General features: G+C 41.4%; 1 pseudogene; it reads left to right on the forward strand.

Annotated features, from left to right (window-relative positions):
* The first annotated feature begins 1,380 nt into the window (after positions 1-1,380).
* Positions 1,381-17,564, forward strand: LOC120113069 (annotated as a pseudogene).
* The last annotated feature ends 336 nt before the right edge of the window (positions 17,565-17,900 follow it).

Consider the following 17,900-nt stretch of genomic DNA (forward strand, 5'->3'; position numbering starts at 1 on the left):
AGGTAATTTTAAAAGAGAAAATGAAGGTTGGGAAAGACTATGAGAGGAAAAAGAAGACTTTTTTTGTTGTTTTTTTTCCTTCTTTTTTGGTGTAAGAAATGACTCTCATGTATATAGGCCTTTTTTTAACCCAACCATAACGGTTGAATACTTATGGCCTCATTAAGGCCATAATGAGAGATAATGGGAAGTTTTGAAACTTCCAAATTGAATTTGAAATAATTCTTTTAAAACTTTGGGGGTTACAAATCTTTTTTTTTATTAACACCTCTTTAAAATCTTTAAAAATCCATTCAAATTCCAACAAGAATTACCTGTATAACCTATGTTTGCATGATTTTAATGCAAAAACCAACCATCAAGTGCCCATAACCAATAGAGAATTATTATGATCTGTAAGAATCATATACTATGTTGTTAAAAACATGATGACCTTGTTTTGCAGATCTCTGTGTTGTAGAGATTATAAAAGATCAGATAGGGACTAATTAGAGATAATCATGGCAAAGTTACTACAACAACAACAAAAAAAAAGGAAAAAAGAAAAAGAAAAAGAAACCCATAATACTCGATGTATATCTTTAACTCCTAAGCTTGGTTCTAAACAAGATCAATAGCCATTGGAGATCTTTCCAAGGAGATTCTTTTACTTCTTTTATGGCTTGTTTAGCAAATTGGAAAAGTGCACACAAAGCTAAATCTGAGATGGGATAACTTGACGATATGAATCAATTTCTGCTGGTAAATTAGTGTTGGAGATTGTTGAAGGGAGCTTTGAGATATTAATAGCTAGAATATTTTTCTTTATAATCCATAATATATGAGAATTTGAAATGGCTTCAGTTCTGAATAGACTTAATTAGAAAACTAAAAAGACTATATACAATTATTTGAAGCACAACAGCACAAGAGGAGTCCAATTAAGATCAATTAGGGACACAGACCAAGCCAAAAACTTATGGATGATTCTTTAAATGCGAAATATTTAGATTTAGTGAAAATACTCAAGCATATAATCCTTCAAAATTTAGAGCTAATTCCTAGATACGTCCAACCGCAGGAGAGATACTCTTTAATCTAAACTAAAAACAATGACACAATTACTAAATATTTGAATAAACTCGAAGCAAATAATGAGAAGAAATAGATTTAAGAAAGAGAGGAAAAAACACAATAATAATTATAAGGAACTATCTTTCTTACATATTGTCAAATCTCTCTAACTTTTTTTTTATAATCTTTTATTTTTAAATAAAAAATATAAACATAATAATTCCTGCTGGACCGGCCCGGCTCGGTCCGGCGCGTAGGCCGACGCGACTTCCGGTCCAACCCAGACCCGGAGCCTCGATGGGAAGTGCCCTGCGGCGTTGAAGCCCGTTCAATTAAGATTCAATGGCTTGCCTTCTTCGGAGTATTTGTTGGGGGAAAATTACGGCTCCAGCGAGACCTCGTTCCTTCCTCTCTGCTTCCCCCGAAGCTTCTTCCTCCTCCGATCGGTAGATTAAGTCCACTGTAGAAGGAGGGATGTAAGCAATCTCGATCTCAGAGACCAAACAATTTTGGTATCTTTTCGTGGATTTCTCGCTTGATTGCTCTAATAGATTCCTTTGGATATCTCCAGGAGCTCGGAGGAAATCGGAAGGGCGGCAATCAAGCGCGCCATCAAAGCTCTTCGGAAGCGGCACTTGGTCGAGGAGGGCGCACACGCGCCAGCCATCGCCGCCCTCTCCAGACCTCTAGCCGTCCAGGTACTCTATTTGGATCTAAAGATTTGATTTTGGGAACACAGGCATCTTAAAAATTAGATATTTATTGCATACAGCTCTCGTGATGTAATTTGTGGCATGCTTCAATTTATGCTTTATATTGTGTCGCTGTATTGGGAGCATTTTTTTTTTATTGGCGTTGTATGTGTATGTCTTTGAATTTCTGGATCTTTCTCGATTTTTTTATTCGTATTTCTTCTCTTCTTCTTTTTTCTTTTTTTTTTTCACAACAAAATCCTGGGAAATTTCTTTTTAAAACTTAATGGGGAACTATGAACCATTGCCTGTCAGATGCTTGTTTCTATTATAATGAGCATTTCTAAGCTAATCACTTATTATTCTGGTATTGATTTATTTCCAAAGAACTGCAGAATATTTTCCTGAGTAGGGTGGCATATGAAGATTCACAAATTCATCATAAGATAGGTAAAGAATAAATGATCTGCGATCTTATTTTGGAATCTAGTTTAATACACTATTGATGGCTTTGCAATCAAGAAATGACACATTTCAACATTTACACCACATATTTGACTCTTTTAAATAAATATTAGATCCTAGAGCATTTTCTGCATGCATGCTTGTCTTGTTATGGTTACCACCATTTCAACAAACAGAATAGTACACCTACCTAGAGTAATTAAAGCTAGTAGATTTATGCAGAAAACAAATAGCAAATGTGATACTCACATGCAGCCTTAGTTATGAAAATTTTGTTATGTTTATCTTGAATAAATATTTTAAAGAAATGGAAAGGAAAACTGTATGTAGAAGTGATAGACTCTTGAATTTTGATATCTCTGATAATGATGACTTGTCTTTATGCCATCTTTATTCATGTCACTGCTCAATTCTAATAAGATGCTCTATGATGGTTATATAGCATAATATTCATGACAAAAGCTCCAGACAAGTTGGTAACCTGAACATATAAGGGATGGTATAACAAACCAGTGGACTAAAAATTCTTTAATCACAATTTAGTTCCTTGTTGTGACCAGTCTTCTTTTGCTTGATGTAGTGGAAGATGCCTAGCTATACATGTTCTGTGCTCTCTACTAATGCTTATAAGCCTCCCTGCTTTAAGTTCCCTTGTTGGTTTCTTATAGTCGTCCAAAATGATAATTGGGTATGTGTCAGTAGGCTGGGTTTGTCTCATAGCCTGATAGTCTCAATCTGATCTTGAGTGGGTTTGGGCTGGTATAGTAACCCAACAGTCAGGCCCAGGCTAAAATCTGCAGCTTCTTCAATATATGAGGCAGGCCTATGTTCGCCTGTTGGTGGCACAGTTGGATGTGAGAATAGACATATAAATATTATATATATGCACTATAAATTGGAGTATTCAAATAAATTCTACTTATGCTCTCTAGTAGATATTTTAGTGCACGCATCTCTTGTATTGCGAGCAATGCTTGCTTTCCAAAAGAAGGAAGTAGAGGATAGTTTTACTTATCAGATGAAGTTCCAAATATGGTATATTTGCCTTCTGCCAGTGTTTCAATTTTTGGCATTGAATTTTGGTGATTACCCTTTGGATACTTAATGTTAGCTTTTGAAGAGTGCTTTTGTGCTGGCATTAGTTGATGTTCAACTGTTTGTTCAATGTCATGTTTTGTGATTAGGCATCTGATCTCTGTTCCTTTCTTTGATGGCCATAATCATGCCAGTGCTAAAAAAATTGAAGACAAGACATTCTGATGGCTATGCCATGAATTTCAAGTTCCTATCCTAGGTTTTACATATTACTCTTTGATGATTTTTTGTGCTATACCTTATTTTGTTTCTCAAATCTGATACTTGCGTTACTACTGAAATAATTGTATAGGACCCCTTTCATAGACCCGGTAAATTCATATGTAGGGATGGTTGAGGTGAGTTGCACCCAATCCAATATGTATATTTACTTACCAAGTGACAGGAATCAACAATTCCTTTATCAGCGGCTGCATCAGCATTTTTATGGAAAGCAGCCTATATGTGATATTTATAGCAGAATATAGGAAGGCGTTCTTTTCATGTCTCCCCACATATGACATGATTTGGTTGCTATTTCAAACTAATCAAGGACATTTCCTGATTGGCTTTTGTATAGGAAGAAAAAAATTCACCAAAAGAGTTCTATATGCATTTATATTCATGTTGATGTTTCACTGCTAAGAATATATACACTTTGAGCATAATTACATGCTTTTGTTGGGTATCCTCGTGAGCTTGAAGTTTATAGATGTTATTACAGTACATCTGGAGATCATTATATCTTGAAAAATAATTATTTATAAGCTTTGAGTGAAGCAGGACAATAGGGAAAAGAGGGAGAAAGAGAGAAGAAGGAGAGGGGAGGAAGAAGAGAAGAGGAAGAAGAGGAGGAAAGAGGAGGAAGAAGAAGAGAAGGGAGAAGGAAGAAGAAGAGAAGGGAGGCTAATCATTTATTCATTCATTCATTAAACCCTAAACAAGTGCATGAAACCATATATATAGGGTCACAAAATAACAAAAAGACCCCTACAAATAAAACAATTCCAAAAAGGCCCTAAAATGACAATATGCAAATAAATCCAATCAACATAAAATAAACCCAACTAAAATAAATCAATCCAAAATAAACTAGTCGGGCCCACTGAGCTAGCTGGATCTTGTGGCGACTGGCTGACCTGGCACTGGTGTCTGCACCAACTCTCCCCGGGTGGAAAGAAGTCAACCTCGACGAAAGTGGCTCGATGTATCCCCGGTAGTACTCCAACAAGTCAGGGTCAATTGGCAGTAGCTTCTCGCACTGGATCCAAGTAAAACCGGGCTTTGGTCATCCTCGCCAACGAACCAGAAAATGTTGGATGCTCCCATCACTGGATAAAATGGTTTGCTCGTCTAAAATGGCATCAATGAGTTCTTTTTGTGCTGGTGGGAGAGGCAAAGAAAATGAGGATGGTATGAAACTAGGAATAGGGAAATCATCGGACTCAAGAGGTAGCTCATCGAAAGGGTCATCAAGGATGGATGGTGGATCCTTGAAAGCAACTAGATCTTCAATATTAATAGTAGAGATGATACCAAAATCAGATGGAAGATCAATAACATAGGCATTCGTGCCAACCCGATGCAATACCCAAAATGGCCCAGCACTACGAGCCTACAGTTTCTTAGCGGTTCCCTGTGGAAGCCGCTCAGGCCGAATACGCACCATAACATAATCCCCAGGTTGGAATATCTTATCTCGCCTATGAAAATCAGCTTGTAGTTTATATTGAGCATTATGCACATGAATGCGCTTATTAACGTCCTGATGCAACTGATGCATGTGTTGTGCAAATGCAAGTGCCGACTCTGAAATGCGAATGTGCGATGACATGGGTAGAAGGTTGACAGGCTTTCTAGCTTTATAACCATATACTACCTCAAAGGGACTCATGCCTATGGACCTATTGATTGAATTATGGGGATGAACTTCTTGGACAAATAGAGCGGGCATCAAAGATTTGTTGAACACTTCCCGCTCAAATTCAACAGGACGCAGGATGTGGAGATCCTTGTCCTTGGATACTTCACTTCTCTTGTTCTTGTTAGGTGGCTTCGGTGGTAAAGGATTGAGCTTAATCTTATTACCCTTGAACATGAAAGAACAAGAATTGGATCGACCAGAGATAGTGACATTAAGGTCGAACAACCACGGTCGTCCTAAAATTAGATGCCCTACATCCATCGGGATTACGTCACACCGTATGGTGTCCTTGTAAGAAAGAATGTGAATGGGCACAAGACATCTCTCTTTGATGTAAATAGAAGTTGTGTCAATCCAAGAGACCTTATAGAGTTGTGGATAAGGAATGGGAATCAAACCTAAGCGGGAGACGGTGTTGGATGATATTGGATTAATGCAACTTCCGCTATCAATGATAACCTTACAGTCCTTATCTACACAGTTTATATAAGTGTGGAAGATCGAAGTTCGTCTCCAGTCATCATATTCTGTAGGTTAGGCAAAAGCACACCTTACTATATTCTTAGCGGACTGATCAGATTCAGTCACAACTGGTGGAGGCGTGGTGCGGATACATCCTAAATTGTCGGGACGTTCTAATTATCATCGACGTCTTGGAGGTCGTCTAAATTTGGCTCATAGATTTGTTCTTCCAATTCGCCGGTATTACCCTCTTGTTCTTGTGCCTCAATGACAAGAGATGTAGCCTCACATTGTGAGGCAACATGTCCAAAACTCTGGCACTTAAAACATTGAATTCTAGAACTAGACTTGGGTACTTCACCAAGAATGCCCTTGCCCTTAGTGTCCTGACTAGGGGTAGGGGTGATGGAAACTAGTCTAGAAGGAGCGAAGGTCGGGATCCGGAAGGGAGAGCACTGGCAGGTGGCCCTTGAGGGTCAGAGTGATGAGCAAATGTAAACCTAGTTACCTGCTTATAATTTTGGACAAATGTGTAGGCCTGGTCGAGGGTGGATATTTTTCGAAGGACGAGTTTCCTAAGCTCATCATTAAGACCTCGTCTAAACCGATTTAGGACCATCCATTCATTTTTTTCCACATTACATCGCATCATAAATTCGTCAAACTGAGCGATGTAATCTATAGTAGACCGATTACCCTGTCGCAAATTATTCTATCGGTCGAGGAGGTCATCCTGATAGCTTAAGGGTAGGTATTTTTCTTTAAGTTTCTATTTCATTTCTACCCAATCAGTTATTGCATATTGATGTCTCCTAGTTAGCAGATGTTCGGTGCTTTGCCAGAAAAGTTTAGCTCGACCGATGAGGTTCATTCTGATGAACCGAACCTTCTTCTCTTCAGATAAATTGTACTATTTAAAGAAATGGTCCATCTCGTGCATCCAGTTCGAGAACTATCAAAGGTAGGGGCTTCAACCTTAATACCCCTCATGATATCATTGTCGCGGTCTCGGAGCTCTCTGGGTACGACATCATGGCGGTGACCTCGATCAGCATTGAGGATGAGACCCGATCCTCTGGGGTAAGGGTTGGCATGGGGGCGGCCTAGGAAAGGTATATTGTCAAAATTATGCTGCCGAACGGAACCTTATGGATCTAGGGCTTCATCCTCTAGGTCTAGACCGGGGTAAGGGGCGACACTATCGTCTTTGGATCCATTGATCCTTTGTAAGGAGGTTTCAACTGAATCGAGTCGGGTGGTCAAGTCTTCGACCGCCTTCATTAGGGCTTCGATGCGGGCATCCATAGTAGATTGGGATTCAGAATGCGGAATGATACAACCACTACGAAGATGCATAAGATGAATGACTCAATTATGTGCTATCCTATCAAATGAGGACAATATTACCTTTGATGCAGACCAAATGCATGCAATGAATTTTAATTGTCAATATGTATGCTCAATATAAACTCTAGGCTAATTCGTAGTAGGGAAGTATTTCAAACTAGAAACTAGTAAGTGAAGCAAGCCGGCAAGTAGCTGCAGTTAAGTAGTATGGGTCCCTGTGGATTGTCGGATGTCACAGAGCCTCGTAGGTCTTCCAACGAAGGTTTAGCTCTACAATTAATAATAAAGGGGGCTACTATTAGGGTTTATGTGTGTTTCATGGGAGTGTGTGAAGCATGTGTTTTGGAATTTTCGGGAAAGGATAAATTTAAATAAGCAAATTAATTGCCAGGAAAGGATAAACTTGATCCGGCAGTGACGACCCAAGTGCGGCAAGCCGGCTCGCTAATCGGCGCAAATCTGGCCTGCTGGGCCGTGGTCCAAAGGGAGGAGGGAGAAAGGCAAGCTGCAGTGGGCTCTGCAGTGGCGTTGCAGGCCTGTGGGCTTGGGCCCGTGAGGAGGAAGTCGGGATGGGCTGCAGTCGCAGTGCGGGCCTGAAGTCTTGGCCCGTGAAGATGGAATCGAGGCGGAAGTGGGCAGTGGGCCTGATGGAGGAGTCGGGCCCATGAGAAAGAAAGAGGGGGGGGAGGAAGGGCAACGGAAGGTGGGGTTTCGACCGAAACCCTTAGGGGGGGTTGGTGTGATCGGAGAAGATGGAGGTACGGGGGGTGCGGCGCTGGGTGAGGTGGAAGTGGCGACAGAGGCGGTGGATGGACGAGGTGCGGCGGAGATTTGGGGAATGGTGCGATAGGCCGGTGCGGAGGGGCGGTGGGCTCAGGGAAGGAGAAGGCGGAGCAACGAGCTTCGACGGTGCGGAACGGCAGAGCTTTGCGGCGAAAAAGCTCGGACCGGCGGTTGCGAGGGCGGCAAGACGAAGGCGGCGCTGCGGTGGAGCGACGACGGCGGTCGCGGCAAGGACGGGCGGCGCTGCAAACGGCCGCAGTAAAAGAAGGTGAGCGGCGGAAGGGGAGGAGGATGGTGGAGCGCGGGAGGCAACGTGGCGGGGGTGGCGCGCCCGCTTGGGCGGCGACGGCGGACAAAGGCGGTGGCGAGGGTGCTCGCGGTGAGGAAGTTGAACGGGTACCTTTTTTTTCCTTTCTCATTTTTTTTCCTTTTTTTTCTTTTTTTTCTTTTTTTTTGTGGCAAGCATGTGTCGTCATGTGCGCGCTTGCGCGTGTGACTCACGTGCAAGCGAGCACGCATAGTTCACGTGCGGCTCCTCTCTTTCTTTTTTTTTTTGTGGAGCGGATTTAGGCTAGCGGGTTGACCGTTTTTGGATCTTACCAGTTAATGCAGTCCGTCTTCAACCTCCAACGGGTTCGTTGGGACGCACCGAATTTCGCGGCTTTTGCTGTGGGGAAGGGCGCGGCGGTCTTTGGTGGCGAACGACGCTCCGGGACGGAGGGCGGCGATCACGATTGCGGGTCCGTGTTCTGCGGCGGTGGATGGAGGCCGGTCAGACATGGAAACTCTGGGGCGACGGCTTCCGTGGGGATGCGGCGGTCTGCGGTGGCGAACCAACGGTGCTGCGAGGTGGGTGAGGCAGCGGCGGCGACTAATGGCGGCGGCGGGCTCGGGTGCGATGATGGGTGGAGAGGGTCAAGGGTTTCTCCCCTTCTGTTCTTTGTGTGAGAACCGAGAGAGAGGGAAGAGAAAAGAGGGATCGAGGCTTTGGCAACATGGGCAAAGCCGTCGCTCTGATACCAAAGTTGACGCAGGACAATAGGGAAAAGAGGGAGAAAGAGAAGAAGGAGAGGGGAGGAAGAAGAGAAGAGGAGGAAGGAGGAGGAAGAAGAATAGAAGGGAGGAGGAGGAAGAAGAAGAGAAGGGAGGCTAACCATTCAATCAATCATTCATTCATTAAACCCTAAACAAGTGCATGGACCCATATATATAGGGTCACAAAATAACAAAAAGACTCTTACAAATAAAACAATTCTAAAAAGGCCCTAAAATGACAATATGCAAATAAACCCAATCAACATAAAATAAACCCAACTAAAATAAATCAATCCAAAATAAATTGGCTGGGCCCGTTGAGCTAGCTGGATCCTGTGGCGACCGGCTGACCTGGCACTGGTGTCTGCACCATTGAACATCCCACCAAAGTTTGTTGCATGATCAAAGATTATAAATACTCCAGCTTTCTTGTTTGAAGCATTTGATTGAGTATTCAACTGGGCAAGTCTATAACAATGTTGGGGATTTTAAATGGTTACATTAGAGTGATCAAAAAAATGCCAGCAAGAATTTTCGGGCTTCTGATTTTCTTTTTTTTTTCTTTTAACAAATCACACATTGTTAATCAGTAGCAAGGGAAAGGGATGATCAGTACTCAGTAGGAGCACTGCAAGATGTACCAGTATAATCTGTTGTTCCCATATCTACATGGTAGTAGTTGCTCTGAACATTAGGATACTGGTGGCATCCTTGTGAGAGATCTATCTCATAGCTGTCTTGATCTCTAAAAAGTTACTTATAGGAATAGAAAACAAAAGATGTAAAAATGCTTGCTGCAGTCTTCCAAGGAAAGGGAACCTAGTAGTTTCCAAATGGCTAAAAGCTAAAACTGATCCTTAGTAGGTCACTATGTTGATTGAGGAAGCTGCATCCATGACTCAGGAGATCCAGGCCAATCATTTATATGACAATTGGAAATTGTTAGATGTCTACATTATGTAGTTGGAAACGGATGTTTAAAGATAAACTCTGAATACAAAGGATCTATCAAAAGATTTATGGCCCACATAGTTGCACAATGATGCAAATAGAGACATTGGTTAGATAATGAGGGAACAATCTGTCTTGTAGTTGTGATGAAGATTGCGTTGTCTATTTTGCTTTCACCTATGGGCAAATTAGATGTCAAAAATTTGTTCTTGAAGTGAGTTAAAAGAAGTGATATACATGGAACAACCATAATTTTTTGATAACCTGAACAACCTAAGCTCCTTTTTTTTTTCAGACCGGGTGATTCATACAACACGTGTACGGATGCACCCAATAAAATCGGAAAACAAAATATCACGGAGCTCTCGAGGCAGCTCCCCATCCCCCGCCCATAGGATGCTACTGGCATGGTTAGCCACGTAAGTGGCCACCCAATCCGCAGCCCTGTTGACTTCTCTAAACACATGCTTCGTCTAGACAACCCCTCCGTCCCTTATCATCATCCAGATATCGCGAATCAAGGGATGGTTAGCAGCAACGACCCTCGAACCTCCCTGGATCCAGTTGATAACCATAGCCGAGTCACCCTTCAAGATGACTGAACTAGCTAAAACCACATGTTGAGCATGTCGAAGACCCGCTCAGGTAGCTCTCAGCTCCGTACTAGGAATCGTGCAGTCAAATAACTGACAGCCTTCCGCTGCCACGGCCCTGGAGTTTGGGGTCCCTAATGACGAAACCCACTCCATCTTTTGTGCCTCCATTTAGCACCAACCCATCAAAATGACCTTAAGGAAGCTTGGAGGTGGGGGCTTCCAGGTGAAAAACACTGTATGAGAAGCTGCCGAGGCAGAATGGGAACCCCAGATATCTCGAGCTGTCAAAAGTTCTTCTAAGGAAGAAACATGACTAATCTCTGCCGTCTGCGTCCGGGCGCTCTCCACCATGAGCCTTGGGGACATGCTATGCTCGTCGAAGGTTTGAGCATTCCTTGCCAGCCATATCTGGTATGCTATGCAGGTCGCTCTAACCGCCTCTTGGCGTGTCAATGGGTTGTCCGACCACTAATGGAAGGTTTGTAAGAACTGGTCCTCCTGAGACCAACCCTCCCACAGCAGCCCCGCCGCAGGCCACACCGCCCTTGTCCATGTGCACTAAAGCAATGCATGGTCCACTGACTCATCGGCTCCGCATGCCCCGCACTCAGGGGGTAGCCTTAATCCCCGTTCGCTAAGTACTGCTCTCGTTGAAAGCCGATCCCAAACGACCTTCCATAAGATCAGTGCCACCCTCGGATGGAGGCTCAGGCGCTAGACCCAGGCACACTTCGGACCTGGCTCTTCCTTCAGCCGGAGCACTCAGAAGAGCTCCCCACCCTAACGTCGGTCCTAGACGACGTGCTCCACACTCGGGTATCCGAACCCACATATCTTGGAATCGAAAAGGTCGGAGCACTCGGAGAGCTCCCCCAACCTAGCCTCATCCCAAGCAGCCCTGCCAGGGACAAAGATGTCGCAAATCCGCAGTCCCTCCACTGCCTCAATGTCAACCATAGTCGGCCAGGGTCTCAAAGGTAGGGCACCCACCCATGGGTCGCCAACCACATCGATACTCCGCCCATCGCCTCTTAACCATCTAGCCTTGTGATCTCTCGCCACATAAATAAGCAACGATGCCCACTACAAATCGCCCCTACAGTGCCCGTCCGGCCATATCTGGCAGCCATGGTCTAACTCCAGAACCCCTGCGACTTCAGCATGAATCGAGTTGCGTATCGGGCAATCAGCGCCTCGCGCCTCTCCACAAGAGACAACATACCGAGGCCACCCTTCCTCACTGGTAGGCAGACACTCTCCTATTCCACTAAGTGCATCCCGTGACCCCCTCCATACGACCCCCATAGGAAGCTCTGAAGTAGCCGCTCGATCCTCATCAGGACTGTTTTCGGAACCTGAGCTCCTTTTCAACCATAAGTAATCAATGAATGAGCTTAATCAATCTGCTTGAATTTGCTTTCATAACATCGATAAGCTTTAAAAGATATAGGCACATGCAAGATAACCTTGATCATCTTTACCTTTGCAATAAAAATCTGTAAGCATCATAATATTGAACACTTATTACATTATCTTAAGGAGCTTGCTTCATGTAATTGCTGAACCCAAGAATTTCTTTCAAATAAACTTGAAATGGAAGACTTGGAAATCTGTTAGGTGTAGAAGTTGACCGAACACATGACCGAGTTATTCTTCGTCTATGGAAATATGTTAATGATCTACTAAAGGAGACATATTGCAATATTGCAAGCTCCGCAAAGTTATTCGTATAATGTCTAAGCAAAACTTGCCATAATATTGGATGGTCAGATTGTCTGTATATGCTTTGCCACTCACATGGTTTTTTATGCTCTATCCCTTTGTTATTGTCTATTTGGTTAACTGTTGAACACATAGTTGGCCTTGATCATAGGATTTTTTAATGGCAATTCCAAATAATCCTGGATTTTGCAAATCAAGCTTTTATAATTTTCTTATTACAAAAAGGCAAAAATCGTGGGTAAATCAAGTATTATAGCTGAATATAGAGCCTTGGAAAAATATTATGTTTGAGATATCTTGAAGCTGGAATATTATTCTCTTCATCTTGCCCATTATAGGGAGTATCTAGCTGTCATTTTGACAACAAAAATGTTGTAGCCACTCTGATTTAAAAACCTGAATTTATCAATATTGGCTATCATTTTATTTTTGAAGGAGAGTAAACTAAGTGCTTAGGTACTATATCAAGATGGATTTTCAACTAATTGACATATGAAGTAAAAAGACCCTTTAGTGATTGGAAATTGTTATGTTGAGAATAAAGTTATGTACCAACATAATTGGATGAACCTTGAGAGGAGTGGAGCGGACATGATAAGTTTACATATGTTTTTGTGCATATATTTGAATGATATTTGTGATAAATGAGGGTGTTTGCAATTGTGTTACCAAGTTTTTCTTCTTGCCATTGACTTATCTAAGAAATAAGTGACCAACTCTATCATTGCAGTTGCCACTTCTAATTCCTTTTCTATTCCTTTATCTCAGAACTTTGTTCACTCTTTATTCTCTTCAAAAAATTACAATCAATTTGAATAACTCTTCGCTCTCTTCAAAAATTACAAACAATTTGGAGAACTCTTCTCTTCAAAAATGCTGAACTTCAAGGTTAGGTTTTATTCTTTGTTCCTGTTCGGTCGTTTACAACTTTGTACGCTGATAAATTATTTTATTTATGGTATCTTGCTCTTTTAAGACATTTAAAAAATTGGACTAATGGAGTTAATTGAGATTAGGTTGGGCTGCTTTAATGACAGTATAGGACTCCTATACGGTTCAAAGCATAGTACGCCATCTTGGTACCGGCCCTATACCAGTGCCACCATCACTGTGTCAGTATGCCCGGTACAGGAGCTGGTTTAGCATACTGAGCCTGCCGTACCGCATTCCTTCCTTGGAATAAGGGACATATTAAAAGACTCATGTAGCACATGCCTTGATTCTTTTTCAATATTTTAAGTTAGGCCTAGTGAAGTAGTGAACGGTCCACCTCCTTCCCCTCCCTGCCTCTCCAAAACTTTCTTATTCAACTCTCTTCTTAATGATACCAAGACTAAAGGACGGTGCCCTAGGTTTAGAGCTTGTATAATGTTCCTAATGATGTAAGAATCAGTAAAAGCCCCTTGAAAATTAGAAAAATAATAATTAAAGGGAGTCCTAGTCTTGGAGAAGGGTTTTGGCTTGTTTATACTAATAATATGATTAGTGTTGCTGTTACCTAGAGAGTTGGTGCAAGTTCACAATTTCTTGGTGGTCTACACTTCTGACATGCTGATGTGGAGACACTTAAGTGTACTACTAGAATTATATAAATATGAGTTTGTGATGATAGTTGGCCATATGACAATTATTTAAACCCAGGTTTGCAATACCAGTTTCGGTATTTGTATCATGTAACCAACTTGTCCGATGTCAGTACGATTCGGTTCTTGGTGCTGACACTCGGCATGGAGGGCACGCCGAAGTATATCGGTTTGCTGTTGATACAAGATGGTACACCTGGTATGGACCCGTACAATTTGGTACTGGCAAACCATAGTTTAAACCATACTTAAAACTTTGACAAGTAGAAATTGTAGCCAAACTAGTTGCTTATATTACATGTAAATGTTGTTGCTAACAGAAAAATAAAAGCATATGTTACATTACACTGGTATTCAAGAAAACCAGGTAAATGTTCAAAAGGTAATTATGCCCAAATTTTTAATTGGCTAGCATTATTATCAACCCATTCACTACATAGAATTATGCCTTAAGTTGCATTTGTTAGATCTTTTTAAGCAGTTGTAAAAACATTTTAAGATATTACCGGAAAATAAATTCAGAATTTAAGATACTGTCTTAGTTTGACTGTACATAGGCTTTGACCAGGACATGAATTAAGTAATAGGCGATGATGCATGTTCATTGTATCAGCTGACCATGGGAAGATCTGGTTTGTTAATAGAGGGACTCAATGACAGTAATCATGTGACTTGCAATTAACATTATGAATTATGAATCTTTATTCCTCCCTGTAACAGCGGGATTAGTAAATTCTTTGGAGATTATGTTACCTCATACCACTTATAGGCCATTCAAGGAGGCATGTTAAGGTGATTAATGTTTTACTTGTTTGAGACACCTCTCATCTATTTGTTTGTTTAGTTTCTTCTTTGTCAATTTTGGGCTAGATGGAAGTAACAAGCTGGCAACAAATCCCAGTTTATTATCCCACTTTTTTTGCTCTAACTGTTCTGTTAGCTCCCCTGCTAAGGACATGTTTCTTTTAGCAAACTTTTATTTCATAGATCAACAGTACTGAAACCATAAATCAACTTGTTCTGGTACATGTTTCATTTAATCTTTTTTTTTTAAAAAAAAAACTGTGGCTGGTAACTTGACTAACATTATAATTCATCATTCTGCATATTAAATTTTCCTTTTTATTAGTTGATCCTCTTGTTACTTCTGTAGGGCTTAGAGTGGAGGAAAAGCTGAAAGCCTTGAACTAGAACTGCAACAATGTTACAAAGCTCAAGCTCGGTTGTCTGAACAACTTGTGGTGGAAGTAGCAGAGTGCAGGAACTCAAAAGCTCTTGTTCAAGAGAAGGAAGAATTAGTATCTAACCTGCAAAATGAAATTGAACCATTAAGGTTTAGTTGTTATTGATAATTCTTATGCATTTATGTAAAACATATCTGATTTTTGAGAATAGCACGAGTGAGTTTGACCTAATGTAGCCAAATATTACAGGGATGAAAACTCACAGCTTAAGAAGGATTTAGAAGAAAAGACAAAAGCTTTGGATCTATTAATAAGCGAGAACAAGTCAGTTAAAGCACAACTTGAAAGGTGATGCTGAAATTAAAAGATGCAGAGGCTGAAAACAAGAAATTGATTGGATCGTTGGATGTTGGAGAAGATGAAGGATGCAGAAAAGCTTAATGAGGTATATTGTTTTCTTCTAACTGTGATTCACATTGCATGTCATTTCTTTTTTGATCAATGTTCTGGTAACTAGTAACTGGTTTTAGACTATATTCTGGTTATCTTGCATGTTGCCATTATAAATGAGCAATATTTATGGGCCTGAGACTACTAGATTTATATTAATAAAAGATCATCTATTTGGGTATAAGAAGAATATGATATACCAGTAATTAGAGTTGAAGAAATTGCGTGGAACTCTAGGCTAATATGAAGCGCAAGGATACAAGTTATGCCTTGGAATGAAAGATAATTCCGATTCAGATGTCTACGAATAGGGAAACTATAAGTAATGCAACTTATGAATCTCATGGAGAGTTTGATCCTAGCTTAGGATGACGCTGGCAGCATGCTTAACACATACAAGTCGGACGGAAAATGGTGTTTCAGTGGCGGACGGTTTAGTAATGCGTAAGAACCTGCCCTTGGGAGGGAACGACTGGTGGAAACGGTTGCTAATACCCTCCATAGGCTGAGGAGCAAAAGGAGGAATCTGCCCGAGGAGAGGCTCGTGTCTGATTAGCTAGTTGCTTTGTCCTGCACTTTTTATGGGTAATTTAGCTTCAATATTCAAGAGGAAAAGCAAGAGCTAGAAACGAGGATGATTCAGGAGCAGGTATAGTGAATGTGGTGCAATAAACAATGGTATAGACTAGTATGTTGGTCTGCAACCTATTGCAAGCTTTAGTAAGAACTTCCCAAGACATTATCATACAAGTAATTTCCTGTGTGATGGTCGAGAATTCCTGAATGCACTAACATGGCCACTGTAAGAAGGTTTAGAAAAACACTTGGAAGTTAATGAGTCATGATTTGTACCTCCACTGAAAGAAACAAAGGATATTTTTTATTATTGTAATGCCTCGTATGCTAAATTTTTCCCAGTACTAGTTAATTATGACAATTTGCATGTCTAATCTTTCTTTTTCATCTCTTCTGCTGTGTTTGCTCAACTTTCACCATATATGTGTATCAGTCAGTTGTTTACTAGAATCCACTAGCCCTGTTAATAGTGGAACAATATTTTTCCCATAAAAAGGAAAGCCTCTTAGTTTCTTACCTGATTTTCTTTCATGTTGACAGGCTAATGCCCTGTATGAGGACATGATGCAGCGTTTTAAGGTGGCTAGCATAGAGCAACTTGCAAGACAACAAGTTGATGGAGTAATTCGCCAAAGTGAAGCAGGATATGTGGAATTTGTAGAATCAGCTATTCCTTCTGTATGCAAGCATACTATCCATGCTCATGGGGGTGGATGTGGGTCCATATTGTTTGAGAACAACTCAGATAAGCTGATCAGCGGCGGGCAGGACCGAACAGTCAAAATATGGGACACACAAACTGGCAACCTGAGTTCCACTCTTCATGGTTGCCTTGGGTCTGTGCTTGATCTTGCTGTGACTCATGACAACAGGTCCGTAATCGCTGCCAGTAGCTCCAATAACATGTATGTATGGGAAGTAAGTTTGGGTCGTATACGCCATACCCTTACAGGTCACACTGATAAAGTATGCACTGTGGATGCAGTAAAGTCTCCAGCCGCAATGTTGTGAGCGCTGCTTATGATCATACCATTAAAATCTGGGACCTCCAGAAAGGATATTGCATCAACACTCATCTCAATGAGCAACTGCAATGCCCTTTCCTACAACATGGATGGACTGACCATTTGCTCAGGTCACGTAGATGGTAATCTCTGTGGGATAGCCGGACAGGGAAGCTAATTAGTGAGGTAGCTGCTCATTCACAGGCAGTCACATCGATCTGTGTTTCTCGAAGTGGTAATCTGGTGCTAACAAGTGGAAGGGATAACTTGCACAATCTGTTCGACGTTAGAACATTGGAAGTGTGCGGGACATTCAGAGCCAACGGGAACAGGGTGGCATCCAACTGGAGCCGATCATGCATTAGTGCCGATGAGAACTGTGTTGTAGCTGGGTCAGCAGATGGGTCCATCTATGTGTGGTCAAGATTAAAGGCTGATATGCCAAGCATTCTGGAGGGGCACTCTTCACCTGTTCTTTCATGCTCATGGAGTGGGTTGGGGAAAACTCTAGCCTCTGCTGATAGGAATGGAAACGTGTGTATATGGACATGATGTATCATATGTGTAAAAATGTGGTAGTAGTGCATAAAAATGGAAATGTCAATTGTCACGTACTCCTGTTTATTTTATTACATAATGGAATGCTTAGGGTGATTCTTTCAAGATTTTTCTTGTTTTTTGCTATTCTTCTTTCCCTATTAAATAGCAAGTATTGCAGCAAACAAAATCGGCTGTTGTGAGAACTCCTGTGGAAAGAAGAGCGCCAGGATCACATTTTGCAGTGTAGTTTATATATGGTATAGTGCAGCATTTAGGTTTTTATAATAGATGAGATCTAAAACAGTCATCTTGTTTCTAAATTATGATATTGTGCTAAAGTAATTAGTTCTATATCTTAGAATTTTGATCATCATATCTTTAGCCTGATTCGATCAGTTTAATCTCTGTTGATGTTGATTTCATATTGAGGAATTCAAATTCCTCAGCCGCAACACACCC

This window comes from Phoenix dactylifera, chromosome 14 (assembly GCF_009389715.1).
Source record: "Phoenix dactylifera cultivar Barhee BC4 chromosome 14, palm_55x_up_171113_PBpolish2nd_filt_p, whole genome shotgun sequence".
NCBI classification, from domain to species: domain Eukaryota; kingdom Viridiplantae; phylum Streptophyta; class Magnoliopsida; order Arecales; family Arecaceae; genus Phoenix; species Phoenix dactylifera.